Source organism: Myotis myotis, unplaced genomic scaffold (assembly GCF_014108235.1).
Source record: "Myotis myotis isolate mMyoMyo1 unplaced genomic scaffold, mMyoMyo1.p scaffold_m19_p_3, whole genome shotgun sequence".
NCBI lineage: Eukaryota > Metazoa > Chordata > Mammalia > Chiroptera > Vespertilionidae > Myotis > Myotis myotis.
Window position 1 is genome coordinate 203,628,463 of NW_023416335.1, and position 14,587 is coordinate 203,643,049.

At 52.9% G+C, this 14,587-nt stretch overlaps 1 protein-coding gene across 2 annotated transcripts in view; it reads right to left on the reverse strand.

The window, feature by feature from the left end:
- Positions 1-13,187, reverse strand: part of SYN3 (synapsin III) — a 388,952-nt gene extending 375,765 nt beyond the window's left edge. Inside the window, exon 1 of one of the 2 annotated variants that reach the window (XM_036297700.1) lies at positions 13,074-13,187. The gene's annotated coding sequence lies outside the window, so the exon portion shown is untranslated. Of the gene's footprint in view, positions 1-4,754; positions 5,198-13,073 lie in introns of those variants that run through there. The other variant, XM_036297699.1, reaches the window with a different exon arrangement.
- Positions 13,188-14,587: the final 1,400 nt, after the last annotated feature.

The window sequence follows — 14,587 nt, forward strand, 5'->3', positions numbered from 1 at the left end:
CAAACTTCTCCCCACAGCCCAGGAGTCTCCACCAGACCTGGTTTCAGGTACCTTTCTAGTCACATTTCAAAATCCTCCTTCTTATGCCTCTTTACCTACCCCGAGGCTCACTCGCTGTTCCCTCTGCCTGGAATTCTTTTCCACAGATATTTCCAAAACCCCTTCTCAAACTTCATTCGTGCTTCTGCTGAAATATTGACTCCTCGGAAAAACCTTTTTTAACTGACTTTTCTATAATGGCATCTTCTTATGCCTTTGCTATTTCATTTTTCTTCATGACACTCACGACTAACATCACACGTCTCTGGTTTATGGTAACTTTTTATTTCCCCACCAGAACACAGATCCACGAGGACAGGGATCCTCTCGGGACACTTCATGGATACATCCCCTGCTCCCAGGACACGGCCTTTGACAGGGTAAGGACTCTCATACATACCTGTTAAATGGATTCATGAGTAAACCCCAGGGATGAGCAGTCAATGATGACATTCCCAAGGCTCTCAGCTTAGAGCCATACTTTGATCACCTGCCCACTTGGTCCCTGAGTAGAGCAGCCCCCGGCCAGAATATTCAATTTGCTATTGGTGCTTTGAAAATGGATTCAGTTCCACGTCTCCCTTCTAAGAGCTGCTTTTTCCGGTGCTGGGCTAGGTACCTGGCAGGAGGATGAGCTGGGAAGGGGGCAGGGTTGCAAGCAAATGCATTCTTAAGGGTAACCCTCACAGGAGGGTTACTGAGGGTGAGTGGGACGCTATGGAGAAGTGCCCCTAACCTGGGCAAGGAAGTTTGAGGTGAGACAAAAGACAGGAAAAAATAAATAAATGGGGGGAGGGGACCTACCTCTACGTCTCTGCAACACTTTCCCAAGGTGAGCAAACACACTAGCATGTACAGAACACCTGCTCTAAATGTTCCAGACACTCTCCAACGGTCCTCATGTAAGCCCCCACCCACCCTTCAAGGTAGGTTCTACTGATCCCATTTTCATCAATGAAAAAGCCAGGCACAGAGAGGTGACGTAAGCATGTCCAGGGTCACACAGCGATAAGGAGCGTCTGGTCTTTTAAACTCAGGTGTGTGTAGCTTCCAACCCCATTCCTTCTCCACTTTGGATCTTAGCAGCAATATTCAGGGGCACGAGGGTGAGCACTGGCCAGAGAGAGAGACCAGAGGGACCAACCTCAAGCAGGAAATGCCAACCTGGACACGGGGACCGGCTCTTCTCTAAAACTTTTCAAAGACCAGCACAGACACGTCGGCTACAGCAGGATGCTGACCACTTTCCAGCAAGCACGTCCTGAGGATCCACTCCACAATAGTTCCTGAGCTCAGGGCTCCCACATAACTCTGTCCTTTCATTCTCATCACCGTTAAAAACCCCGTGAACACGGATGAAGGCACCCAAGCAGAAGGGTGGACCCTGCAAGCAAGCAAGGAACCTGAGAATCCCCCACCCCCCACTCCATGCCAGTTAGAGCTTCGACAGCTGCCTTAAAGACAGAACAGCATGAAGACCCAGACAACTGCAGAAAGGCTTTCTTTTGCTCTTTCCCTTTTAAAAAAATCACCGTTCAGGGTGGCATACCCAAAAATCAGGTATAATGCCATTTGGGGGCAATTAAACTATTTTCACAGGTGTTTTTGGCTATGGATGATTTTCACATTGTACTACAGCTTTGGAACCTAGAGGAGGAATAAGCCACAACCTGGCAAGGCCCCAGGCCTCCTGGCATGTACTCCTTCTTGACAGATAATCAAGAAACCTCAGGTCTAGACAGGATGATAGGGGCTCCCAAGTGCTGCACGTCCGATGACAGGGCACAGAAGGTAGACAGCTCCACCACCTGCACACTCTTCCTCGAATGGCCTGCTATCTGCTCCCCTCCAACTCTACCCATTGCCACTGGCTTTGCTCTCCCACCCTGCAGAAGAATTATAACTCCTCTTTCCTATGACGATCATTTGAATATTTGAAGCCTGGTATTAGGATGATTCTTTCTTATCATTATAGGGGTCAAGAAAAAGGTGGAGAACCTGCACTGTGCTTTTTAAAAATATATATATTTTTAATTGATTTCAGAGAGGACTGGAGAGGGAGAAAGATACAGAAATATCAATGATGAGAGAGAATCATTGATTGGCTACCTCCTGCCTGTTCCCCACTGGGGATCAAGCCTGAAACCAAAACCAGGCATATGCCCTGACTGGGAATCAAACCTGGACCTCCTGGTTCACAGGTCAACGCTCAACCACTGAACCACTCCGGCTGGGCTGCGCTGTGCTTTTGGGTGATAACTGGATGTTTTTTCTTTCTGGGTGGACATCTCTGCACATCCACGACAGTGACAGCCACCTCCCTAGGAGGCAGCTCCACAGTTGGGTTAAGTTCCACGTTTTGCTGGCTGTGGCCTGGAAACGTGCAGCTTCGTTGGGAAGACAAAGAACAGAGACCACATGTCGTGTGGCAAGTGCTCTTACAGTGGGATGAGTTAGGTGCCAGGCACACGCAGGGAGAACGGGTGGGCCTCAGCCCACCCACTGGAAGGGACTGCTGACCTGGGAGCTTGAACCTCATGAAACACAGCTTACATCGGAGGCCCTTCAAGGAGACTCCAGGTCTCAGAGGCGGCTTGCTTACCACCCGCTGTCATGTCCCAGGTGCCTGCCAAAGGCCAGGTGTCCAGCAGCTAGCTGTCCAACGAGTCTTACTCTAATCCTTTGGCACTCTGAAGGGGCCTGAAGGTGAGAATAACTAAATCAAATGATCTCAAAGCTCTCAGATGAAGATTTTCAAAAAAACTCATTAACAACAATACAACTTCAAACACCTATGACCAGGAGTCGTGGTCCCCATCCCCTGTGGTCCCTCAGCTCCCTGGGTGACATGAAACAGGTCCCCTAACTTCCTGGGACCTCCCTTTTCTCAGTGATACACTGAGGGGCCTGGAAGGTTCCTTTCGGACCCAGGGTTCCCTAATCCTCTTTTGTCTCAGACAGGAAACTGGATAATCCACAATAATCTGGCTGAACTCGTCAACCCTCCAATCAGTGCGTGATTTCCAGCAGAAAGAAGAGCACAAAGGAAGCAAAGGGAGATGAGATTCCAGCTCCAGCCCTTCCATTACCCTGCCATGAACCGCCAGCCCAGCACCTGCTCCTGCACCGGCTTAGATACCAGTCTCCACATTTACCAAGTGATGATCTCAGGCAAGTCACTGAATCTCCGCCAGCCTTGTTATGCACATCTGTAGATCAGGCTAATCCCACCTAATCCCAGGGCTACTGGGAGGGAGAAGTCCACTAAAATGTGTACAAGTGCCCAGCACCCACAGGACATGCTGCATGTCCCCTTATTCATTCTTTACCCACCCAACCCACTTAATCAACAGACTCAGTTTCCAGAGGCTTCTTGCAGCCCAAAGCACAAGGCAGACAGAGCTACAGGGGCTCTAAACGCCAGCCAGTCCCACTCCCTCCTCCCTCTGTGATTGACAAAGGAGGCTTGGAGAGGCTCGGTGACTTGCCCCAGGACCCGCAAGGTCTTCAGCAGCAAAGCCTGACCCAGAACACGGGGTGGCAGACCCCAACGGTCATACGAGACACAGAGAGAACCTGTCCCTGAGGAAACTGGGAACTCCCCACTTCCAACCAAATTCTGAAAAATACAATGAAACAGAACTTTGTTTTTTGGAGGGCTGCAAGAGAGAAGTAGCATCATCTTTGTCTATGAGTTACCTGTGAAATAAAGGTCAGAGGTTCTTGCTAGCAAGCAGCCTCCCCCAGTTCCTCAGCTCCCTGTGCCCCTCCCCACTCTGCTCCTGCAGGGTTTTTTTAAAATATATTTTATTGATTTTTTACAGAGAGGAAGGGAGAGAGATAGAGAGTTAGAAACATCGATGAGAGAGAAACATCGATCAGCCGCCTCCTGCACACTTCCCACTGGGGATGTGCCCGCAACCAAGGTACATGCCCTTGACCGGAATCGAACGTGGGACCTTTCAGTCCGCAGGCCGATGCTCTATCCACTGAGCCAAACCGGCCACGGCTGCTCCTGCAGTTTACACCTGAGGCAGACATGCTTGCACCAGGATCCTCTCTGGGGGAGGTGAGAAGTCTCAGCCCGGAGCAATTGGTCCCCCACCCGTCAAACACAACCAACCAAACCGTCACACCTGCGCTGTCCATCATGCGAAAGGAGCTCCTCTTCCACACCCTAACAGCTCCAGCGGGGACAACTAGGACGGTGCTCACATTCATGAAGGCACAGGATTATGCCAGGGTCAGGGACCGGAAGGCCCCTGCAAAGACACGAGCAACGCCCCTGAGACCACTCAGGTGTTTCTGCAGGAAGCTCAGGCCACAGTCTACCACGGGCGGGCGCGGGAGCACTGAAGGGGGAGCCCAGACAATGTAAGGAGGGGCCTGGGAGGCACTCCCTCCTGTTCCAGCAAAGCCCGCCTGTCAGGGAGCATTTGACAGAGAGGACAAGAGCGTGCCTGCTCATAGCTCCTGGCAGCACACTCCCAGCAGGCATCTCCCAGAGCTCCGAGAGCCCGAGCCCAAGCCTCACCTGGTGCCCGGGAGCAAACAGACCCAGAGAGGGAGACCGTGGTGCCCAAGCTCCCACCGCATGCCTGGGCAGCCAGGGCATACAGCCAGCGCCTGACCTTCCTTCTGGAGCTATTTCCTTCCAACTGCCCCCAGGCTCCCCTCTGCCAGGCCCCCTCCCTCTTCCCAAACCCCGAGCTCACCTCCAGGTCTGAGGGTCCCGCCAGGTTAAACAGCGCTCAGAAGCAGGTGACAGATTAGCAACTCGTCCAGGAGGACCCCTGTAAGGCCAGAGCAGCTGGGCCCTGCCTGTCCCCAGCGGCAAGGGGAGACTGCAGTGCCCAACTTTGTAAGGGCTCTCTCTTCCCTGAGCGATCCTCCTCCTGCACCCCCTCCTCCTCCTCCGGTCCTCCTCCGTAGTACTATGGAGACACGTGCTCTGCTTGGGGGGAGGCGAGGAGGGAAGTGCAGCTGTGTATTGGAAGGAGAGAGGCAACAAATCTGCTGCCCTGTTACATACACTCACACCTAGCAGGCGAGGAATGGGGGAAAATAGCTCTATCTGCTGCCACAGAATTATTAACCCGTGCACTCCAGCTCTGCTCCTCCGGCAGCTGAAGCCAGAGAAACAATACACTTAACCAATGGAGTGCCAGCCAGAGACATTACATCATCAGCCAGCACCGCCATTGGCTCATAATTCCTAGAACACCAGTCTGCTTCTAGGTGCTTAACCCTTTCACATTCGCCATAGCAGGGACTCTAAGCCAAGGTTCCTGGACCTTGCTTTTATTAGGATCGTCTGGGGGTGCTTTCTAAACATACAGATCACGCAGATTCTTCAGGGGGAGCAGGATACCTGTATTTTAAATAGTGTGCAGAGTGTGGGGGGACCACTGGTCTATGAAACTCTTCCTCTCCAACAGGCAAATGAGATATTTTTCTGAGCATGTATGAGGACCTCCAGCCCAGTACTTTATAGTATCATCTCATTTATTTTCTACACTGAGCAGCAGACGTTCTTGGCTTCGTTTCACAGGTATGAAAAGTAAGGTTCAGAGAGAATAAGTCCCTTGTTCATGGTTCTGGAAGCCGGGCTGTCTGCACCCTACCTGGCTACCCCATTCGAAGCTCCCACTTGAAATCAAACCCAGCCATTTTTTCTACCTATTGCCTCCAGGGTTACAGGAAGTATAGACCCTCTCGAATTGTAAAATGCCAGTGACTGTGAAGAACTGGGGGGTGAAGAGAATGAATTCCCACAGGAGGGAGTCAGGGATCACGAACCCTCCGGAGAATCATTCTCTTTCTCAGACTCAATCCTTCTGCTGCAAATCTCAACTTAGCTGTCACTTTCTCTAGGAAGCATCCACTCACCCCCAAACCCAGGATCGATGCCCCTGTTCCAGGCTCCGACGGTCCCTGTATCTGTTGGCTGCAGCTGCTTGTTTACCTGGTACATCCCACAAGGGTAGGGCCATTTCCACCTTCTCCACCAGCATCTGCCCAGAACAGTGCCTGCCACATGTGAGGACTCAACCAGGACTACAGGAGGCAGGTGGGGAGGGAGGGGGTGGAGGGAGAGAAGGAAAGTAGGAGGAAGGGAGAGGGGACAGTGGAAGGAAGAGGGAAGAAGAAGGGGGAAGGAGGGAAGGAAGGAAGGAAGGAAGGAAGGAAGGAAGGAAGGAAGGAGGAGGGAGGGAGGGAGGGAGGGAGGGAGGGAGGGAGGGAGGGAGGGAAGGAGGGAAGGAGGAAGGAGGGAAGGAGGGAAGGAGGGAAGGAGGGAAGGAGGGAGGAGGAGGGAGGGAGGGAGGGAGGGAGGGAGGGAGGGAGGGAAGGTCTTTACTGAAGTTCGAAATGGCATCATGCTGAGATGGGAAAGGTAAAGGCCTGGAAGCCAGAGACCCCATATGAATAAATGACTGACCTTGGGCAAGTTCATTTTGGGGTCAACTGAAAATGAGGACCATAGCCTCTTTCTCGTGTGTTTAAATGGAAGAATGAGCCAGGCTGGAATGTGCTCCTCTACGTTCTCTCTCCCTCGGTCTCATGCATTTTGTTGGCTGGCTTCTGGTTGCTGACAAGTCCCACAGTTGTCCCTCCAGCCCAGACTCCGCCCACCTCGGGTTCCATGTCCAGATCTTGAGCATCTCCAAGAAAGCATTTGAATTTTCTCCCATAACTCCAACTTGCTCCTAACCCAGTCTCCTCTACTCTGACTGGTGCTCCCTTCCACCCAATCTTTTTTTTAAAAAAAAAAATAAGTGAGGTGACATTCATATAACATAAAAGTAACCATTTTAAAGTTAATACATTCATAATGTGTGCAACACCACATCTATCAGATTCTAAACTATTTCATCACCCCAACAAGGGTAAGGGGAACCCACTTACCCTTTAAGCAGTTATATATCATTTATCCTTTCTCCCAAGCCCATGGCAAACCATGAAACACCAATCCATTTTCTGTCTCTACAGATTTACCTATTCTAGATATTCTATAATAATAAAAGTGTAATATACTAATTAGACCAGACATCCAAACGACCTTCCAGACGTCCTTCTGGACGACCTTCTGGATGAAGTTGGGGCTGTGAGGGCCAAGGCAAGCCACCGTGGCTGCGAGGACTGAGCACCTGGCACAAATTTCGTGCATCGGGCCTCTAGTCCTATCTAATAAAAGAGAAACATGGTAACTGGCATACGACCGCTACCCTTCTCATTGGCTAATCAGGGAGATATGCAAATTAACTGCCAGCCAAGATGGCGGCAGGCAGCCAGGCAGCTTGAAACTAACATGAGACTTGCTTGCTTCAGTGACGGAGGACTCCAATGTTCCCCGCCTGCCTTGCCGGGCTCTGAACTGGCAGTTTGAAACATAGTTACAAAAATAGAAGCTAAACAAAACCCCAGAAACCAGCTTTCAGCTAGCCGGGATCTCAGACCTGGAATTGATACAGAGTTTCGATTGTAGAACCTAAACAAACCAGATACCTGCTTTCAGGAGCGGAGGCCTAAGAGCTGGAGCCTCAGAGCTAAAGCTGGCTCAGAATAAAAAAAAAAAAAAAAAGAAGGAGCAGTTGGGAGCTTCAGTCCCAGCCTGAAAACAGCCCTCAGCCCCTCACCCAGACTGGCCAGGCACCCCAGTGGGGACCCCCACCCTGAAGGGTGTGTGACCAGCTGCAAACAGCCATCATCCCCTCATCCAGGCTGGCCAGGCACCCCAGTGGGGACCCCCACCCTGATCCGGGACACCCTTCAGGGCAAACCAGCCAGCCCCCACCCATGCACCAGGCCTCTATTCTATATAGTAAAAGGGTAATATGCCTCCCAGCACCGGGATCAGCGGAGCCACGAGGCCTCCCAGCACCGGGATCAGCGTGACAGGGGGCAGCGCCCAAACCCCCTGATAGCCCTGTGGCTCTGTGTGTGACAGGGGGCGGGGCCACAACCTCCCTATCCGCCCTGCTCTGTTCCTGACAGGGGAAGGCACCCCAACCCCCTGATCGGCCCTGCTCTGTGCCTGATGGGGGGAGCCCCCCAACCTCCTGATCGCCCTGCGGCTCTGTGTGTGACAGGGTGCGGCACCCCAACCCCCCCCCCCCACGGGCCCTGCTCTGTGTGTGACGGGGTAGAGCCATAACCTCCCCATCGGCCCTGCCCTGAGTGTGAGAGTGGCGGCACCCCAACCCCCTGATCGGCCCTGCTCTGTGGGTGATAGAGGGCAGCGCCCCAACCCCCTGATCCGCCCTGCTCTGTGCGTGACAGGGGGGAGCTCCCCAACCCCCTGATCGGCCCTGCTCTGTGCGTGACAGGGGGGAGCTCCCCAACCCCTATTGACCCTGCTCTGTGCGTGACAGGGGGGAGTTCCCCAACCCCCTGATCGGCCCTGCTCTGTGCGTGACAGGGGGTGGCGCCGCAACCTCCCCATTGACCCTGCCTTGAGTGTGACAGGGGGCGGTGCCCCAACCCCCCAATCGGCCCTACCCTGAGCGTGACTGAGGGTGGCATCGCAACCTCCCAATCTACCCTGCTCTGTGCATGACAGGGGGTGGTGCCCCAACTCCCCAATCGGCCCTGCTCTGAGCCCAACCAGGGGCTGCACCTAGGGATTGGGCCTGCCCTCTGCCACCCAGGAGCAGGCCTAAGCCAGCAGGTCGTTATCTCCCGAGGGGTCCCAGGCTGCGAGAGGGCACAGGTCGGGCTGAGGGACCCCCCCACCCCCCGAGTGCACAAATTTTTGTGGACCGGGCCTCTAGTATATACATATAAAAGTCTAAGCGACCGAACGACCAAATGACCAGTTGACTGGTCACTGACCACCAGGAGACAGACGCTCAATGCACAGGATGGGGCTCCCTCCTGTCTGGACTGGGCCTGGGGTTATCATGCCGAAACCGGCTCTCTGACATCCCCCAAGGGGTCCAAGATTGAGAGAGGGCACAGGCCAGGCTGAGGGATCCCACCAGTGCACGAATCTGTTTAAATGGCCTCTAGTCCTATATAATAAAAGGCTAATATGCAAACTGTCCCCACAGGAGTTCGACCAACTGAGAGTTGAACTGCTCACTATGATGTGCGCTGACCACCAGGGCATGGCATGGAATGAAGGAAGGCCCGGGCTGGCAGATGGAAGGCCCCAATTGGCCATGATCACTGGCCAGGCCTAGGGACCCTACTTGTGCACAAATTTCGTGCACTGGGCCTCTAGTTTCATATAAAGGGAATCATACACTATGTGACCTTTTGTGACTGGCTTCTTTCATTTAGAACAGTGGTTCTCAACTTTCCTAATGCCGTGACCCTTTAATACAGTTCCTCATGTTGTGGTGACCCCCAACCATAAAATTATTTTCGCTGCTACTTCATAACTGTAATTTTGCTACTGTTATGACTCGTAATGTAAATATCTGATATGCAGGATGTATTTTCATTGTTACAAATTGAACATAATTAAAGCATAGAGATTAATCACAAAAACAACATGTAATTATATATGTGTTTTCCGATGGTCTTAGGCGACCCCTGTGAAAGGGTCGTTCGACCCCCAAAGGGGTCGTGACCCCCAGGTTGAGAACCACTGATTTAGAATGTTTTCGAGGTTCAGATGTAGCATGTATCAGCACTTCATTCCTTTTATGGCTAATATTCCATTCTGAGTTTGTACCACATTCTGTTTAAGCCATTCATTTGTTGATGGGACATTTGGCATCCACCCAACGTTAAACCAAAAGACAATCCTTGATCCTTCCCTTTACTCTGTACCTCAAGTCTAATGTACCAAGTCCTATACATTTGACATCCATACTATAACTCCAATCCTGCTTTTCTCCAATACCACTGCTACGGTGCAGCCAGGACACCAGCATCTCTCTCCTAACTGCAAATCTGTGACAAGATCCCATTCTTCTCTCTACTCCACTCTTCGCCTGGTAACTGTATAAACCAGCTCATCCATTCACCGCTCCTCCATGGAGCTTGTCTCCCAGAAGCCCGACAGACAACAAACAAATACTATAACGCCAGGTCATTACTAGACTTAAAATACTCCAAAGATTTTCCACTGCAGTTTGAGGAAAATCCAAGCTCTGCACGGCCTTCCAAGGACCCATCTACTTCTCCAAACTCCTTTCAGGCTGCTCCCCAGTCACGCTGAGCTCCAGCCCTCCACCTCGTGGTCCTTGGGCAAGCTGTTCTCTCTGCCTCTTGGTCTTGCATTGCTGCATCAATCTCGTCCCTCCGATATCTGTAAATATCACTCCTCAGACTGACCTTCCCCAGCCACTCTGTTAAGCAGACTCACCCTTCATCCATTTCAATCATTCAATAAATCTGTGCTAAGCATTGTGCTGGGCTCTTGGGATAAAGCAATGTCTGAACTCCTGGAGCCTTCGGACTAGTGGGGAGGACCAACAAAGGGATGGGCAAGTGCCATAAAGGGAGAGTGAAAGGGAGGGGCCTGCTTTACACAGGATGGTCCAAAAGGCCTTTCTGAGAAGGTTAGATTGAAACTGGGGGATGAGAGGGACTCAGCTGGGAAGAGGTCCTATTACTCTCTATCTCATCCTGGCTGTGCAATGCAATGTTGCATCCTTCATGGTTTGCTTTTGAAGAAGCAAAGCACTTCATTTCCGTCTCCCCTCACAGTATTTCCAGCACCTAGGATAGCACCCAGGATAGCACCCACCATGCAGGAGGCACTCGATACTCATGGATTCAATGGATAATCGGATAAAAATGAATGAGTTAGTAAATCCACCAATGAAGTCACTTCAAGAAGCATAATAAATCATATCGTTTTGACATTTGTTGCTATTGATACTGATTTATTGCCAAAGGACTCCTCCTCTTTGGGGTTTTGGAAAACTGGGTTGCCGGTAAAATGAGAATAAAAGCACCTAACGTGGAGGATTACTGGATCGCTGGAGAGAATGCACAGACATAAGAGGCAGCAGTAACAGGCAGCAGCAGCCACTGTGGCCAGTGTGACTAACGGTTCTCTTTACAGAAGCTGATGTAGTCAACTAAACGCCAAAATCCATTTTCAGACGCAGTCACGAAGTTAAAAGGTAAGAAAAATGAACACTTTAAAAAATGCCTGCTCTGCACCGGGCACAGTGCAAAGCACTTCGTCACTTATCTCATTTACTTCCCAGCCCATCCTTCCAACGGCCTGCCTGGGACAGCTCTCAGCCCCACCTGAGACCACGTGCTCCTTACTCCCCCAGCTGCAGGCAATGCTGTTTCACAGCTCACAGCGGAGTCCACCTTCAGGCACTGTCCGGCTGAAGGGGCACCCGAGGTTACACCCCTCTCTGGGGATAGCCTGCACCCACTGGCTGGTCAACGTGGGGCTGCAAAGGCCTGGCCCATGCCCCAGGGGTCAATGGATTCCGTCACAGATCAACTCCCCCTCCCTCACCCCAGAGTAAGACCACTCCCCAAGAATCCCCTACACACGAATCTCAGTCTCTTATTCTTTTTTTTTCTTTTTTTCAGAGAACTGGACCTATGGCAGGTGGGTATGATGCTTTCCTTTGAAATCAGAAAACTGAAGTTCAGAAAGGTTGATCATGTCCCTCGGCACCCAGCTAAAGCGACTTTCTGGTCTGTCTGACTCCCCAGCAGACCTTGCTCGTTACTACAGCCTCTAGTAGCTGAGGCTGCGTCTCTGTGAGACAGGGAGAGGGGCCAGGGAGAAGGGAAGGCCAGCAGGTAGGAAAACGGAAGCAGGGGTGCCCTTCACGCTCCTCCAGGGGCCACCCCTGATGACAGAGGCGAGGTCACACCTTCCAGAAACAACATGAAAATGACCTGCAGAAGCAGGCATCACATGGACCCCATCTCCCCGCCCTATTGAATCCATGGCTAGAAGGCAGGGAGGGGGGCTCCTGGGCACATGGGGCTTCTTTAAGAGGCCAGAGTATTTGCAGCCACATCCCCAAGAGTAGCTGCAACCAACCAGCTTTCTCCTGCTCCAGTCTCCATCGATTTTCCAGAACTGCCACAGGGGCTGGGTCACTGCACAATTTTCCCACTGCCCTCCCTCATTCCAGAACAAAATTCTACATAGTCTAAGGCCACTTTTTAAGGTCCGTGCATGCTTTTGCCCCCTGTGGTGTTGACAGCTAATTTCCTACCCAAATAGGCCCCCATCTTACTTAGTTGTCTGACGCAGGATTATCTGGGTACTGAGCTTTCCACTTTCTTTATCTTTGCACAAGAAAATCTATCTGGACTCCCTGCCATCCCATCCACTTCCAACACACACAGCTTTCAGCCAGGAAAATCCTCCTACTCCCCTAGTGCCCACGCAATAGTCACCTCTTCCGTGAAGCCTTCCTGGCTTGCTCACGGTCCTCCTCTACACCTCAGTTCCCTGTATTCCAGTGCGCTTATACCTGGTCCTCCTCTCGTCCTTCTTGGCCCCATGAGTTCCTCCAAGGCCCTTCTTCGCGCCGCTAGGGCTTACTTAGCACAGTGTCTGGCCCACAGTAGGAGCCCAATAAATGCTGAATGAATACACGGGGCGCTTGGCAGGGAAGCAAGCGCTTTGAGAGGATTTTCCTGCGCCCCAGGATGACTAGGAACAGGAAATAGCATGACAAATCTGACCCCGAACCCCAGGGCAACAGGCCAGAAGGTTCTAAGGACCTACGCGGAGCAGAGGGACCGGTCGCTGCGGTCCCCGACTCCCCGCAAGCTCTTCCCCGGGCCCTGGCGCGGGGTGCAGATCATGCGAGGAGCCGCTACGCAGAACCGCTCTGGCTCTGCATTCCCCGCACATGGACCCGTCGATCCTAGGGACGGGCCGGGCCGGGCCGCAGCAGCGGGGAGGAAGCGTGGCGCGGCGGCTCTCGCCTCGCTCCGGGCCCAGCCGCGCGGCCGCATCCCGCGGGCTCAGAGCCGGAGCGCCCGCGGACGCCGCCAGTAGTCCCGGCTGCGGGGAGGGGTTAGGGGGTAGGGGACTCCCCACTGCCAGACACCCTCCAAAGTCTACTTCGCTGCAGCGCTCTGCTTACCCGGGGAGCTGCCTGGAGCGCGGAGCCCGCGGTGTCCTGGCCGCCGCGCCCGCCTGCGGGTCCTCTCCAGGTGCCAGCGCTCAGCCTCCGCACCCCTCGGCGCGGGAGCGTCTCCCCGCGGCGGCCCGGCCCCCCCGCGCCGCGTAGCCCCATTGGCCCCGGCATCCAGGCCCCGCCCCCCGATAGCCCCGCCTCTCCGCACCCGGGCTCCTCCCCTCTCCACGCAGGGGAAGTCGCTTCTAGCCTCAGTTTCCCCTGGCTAGGGCAGCCGGGTGAGGGAGTAATTCTCCATCCCGAGAGCGTCTAGGCGCCCCCCGGGGAGTGCGAAGAGCGCAGTGTCCTTGTAAGCCGGCTTGGAGCAAGTCGCCTGGCCTCCCTGGACTTCAGGAGGCGCCTCTGAGAAAACTATGAGCCATCGTCGCAAATGTCTCAGACAGTGTGCTGGGTACTTAGCCCCAGGGATGCAACAGGGAACAAGACAAAGTCTACCTATCGCCCTCAAGGAGTTTGCATGGGGTGGGGGTGGGGCAGGCGATATGCAAATACGCAAAGAACATATTATCAGCTTGTTAGGAGCATTATGGGGTGGGAGGGTGATTATAAATAAGAAAGGTGGCCAGGGATGCTATAAATAGGATGGTCTCCAAGGTCCCTTTGCACTGGGGCGGTCTAGTAGTCGGATAAATGCCATCCCATGGCTGACAGGTGCAGTAAATTAAATGCAGGTGGTCCTGAGGCTGGAACTAGAGAAGGGGATGGATGAGTGTGGTGACCAAAGGGAAATGAGCTAGGCCGGAGCGGCAACTGGAGGGAAATCTCCTAGGACCCTGTGGGCCAACGTGAGGAGCTCCAGTTCTGTTGTAAGGACACAAATAAGCCACTGAAAGGTTAGAAGAGGTCGAGGATGGTGGTAAAAGACCCCTTTGGCTGTTGTATGCAGACTGGATTGGGAGAGAAAGAATGGAAGCAGGGAGACCAGTGTGAGTCTGTCTTATCTGCTCAGGCCGCCATAACAAATACCACAGACTGGGTGGCTTAAACAATAGCTGTGTATTTATTTTTTTCACAGTTCTGGAGGCTGCGATTGGAAGATCAAGGTGCCAGCATGGCCAGTTTCTGGTGAGGACCCTCTTTCTGGCCTGCAGATTGCTATTGCCTTTCCCTGTGTCCTCCCCTGGCAGAGAGAGAAAGAGAGCTAGCTCCCTGATATCTCCTCTTCGAAGGTCCACACCCTCCTGACCTCATCTAAACCTAGTTACCACCAAAAGCCCGCTCTCCAAATACCACCACACATGCGCATACTGGGGAAGCATCACTCAATCCATAGCAGGAGGCCATTCCAGAAAGTCCAGAGATGACGGTGACCTAGGCCAAGGTGCTGGCAACAGGGATGGGGAGAGTGGGCCAATTGAAATAGATTTTGAGAGCATCATGGAAAGCTTGATGATGGATTGGATTGAGGGCATGAATGGAGACTCCTAGGTGTTTAGCTTGAGCCACCCATGGGATAATGG